Genomic DNA, 1125 nt, shown 5'->3' on the forward strand with positions numbered 1-1125 from the left:
AGGAACATTTACCTAGGATAATGACGCAATATAGATTAATGAAGGATTTTATTGACTTCAAATATGGATACAGAAACAAGGATTAATTTGTCATTTTCAAATCTCCATTGATACAGAAAACTTCTTCCCCGTTTCTGGTCACAGAGAGAGTTCCATGAATGGTTCCCTTGGCGAGGTTGGAAATGGAAGGTGGGATGTCAGGTAGAACAATACCAGAGATCTCACCTCCATATTGTCCTGCCTTCAAAGGGAAAGAACAGCTTTGGCCCTCTGGAAAATAGTCTGGACACAAGAAATACGCATATTTTGTGACAATCTCCTCCAGTTTGTAGGAACAAGAGCCCAAATGCAGGCCTGAAGGGCTCTAGATATGTATGTTAGCAAAAAGAGAAGATTTTATTTATAACTATTCAATGAATTGTATTCCGTTATCTCACTTCAATGCAGGGGATGGGAATGGAGACAATTCCTTTCTTGACCAACTTGAGTTCAACATCCACAGTTATCGGGATTGCAGGACTCCCACTCCAGATCCTCTCCAGACACGGCAATGAACAAAAGTGCAAAGATGGCAATGATCTTCATGTTTCTCTTCCTGGATCAATCAAATTGAATTGAATGAATCGAATGTGGAGATGTATCTTTTTATATGTCTTATCTCTCAACAACAATTACAAGTGTAGATTTGTTGAAGTTGTAATTTAAATATTTACTTTCTTCATCTTTATCAAGTTCTGCAGTAATAAATTGATTTCAGTCCTTAGTAAATAGAGAACACATTCTGAGTGTTAAACTTCTTTCACATTGGTGTGTTCAATTTTAATGAGGATACGAGCTACTCCAAACTCATCCAGATAACTCTTTCCCAAAGAAACAGAAAAAAGAGGCAAGGAAACAAATAGCTAAAGAACGTTTCTCATCAAAAACATAAAATGTATAAGATTTACTTTTTTTATCTCTTATCAAGTTGTGAAATAATAGAATGGTGTTTGCTTTGTATTATGACATTTGGTGATAAAATGGTGTTCATATTTCATAACGATACTGAAAATCAACTTGGCCACCATGTCAATTTGAAGAATATTTTAGAGAGGAGCAGCTAATATGTCATGACGTTCCAGCTGC

General features: G+C 36.0%; 1 pseudogene; it reads right to left on the reverse strand.

The window, feature by feature from the left end:
• Nucleotides 1-31: 31 nt before the first annotated feature.
• LOC121131656 (uncharacterized) lies at nt 32-600 on the reverse strand (annotated as a pseudogene).
• Nucleotides 601-1125: the final 525 nt, after the last annotated feature.

Source organism: Lepeophtheirus salmonis, unplaced genomic scaffold, assembly GCF_016086655.4.
Source record: "Lepeophtheirus salmonis unplaced genomic scaffold, UVic_Lsal_1.4 unplaced_contig_901_pilon, whole genome shotgun sequence".
Taxonomy (NCBI): Eukaryota; Metazoa; Arthropoda; class Copepoda; order Siphonostomatoida; family Caligidae; genus Lepeophtheirus; species Lepeophtheirus salmonis.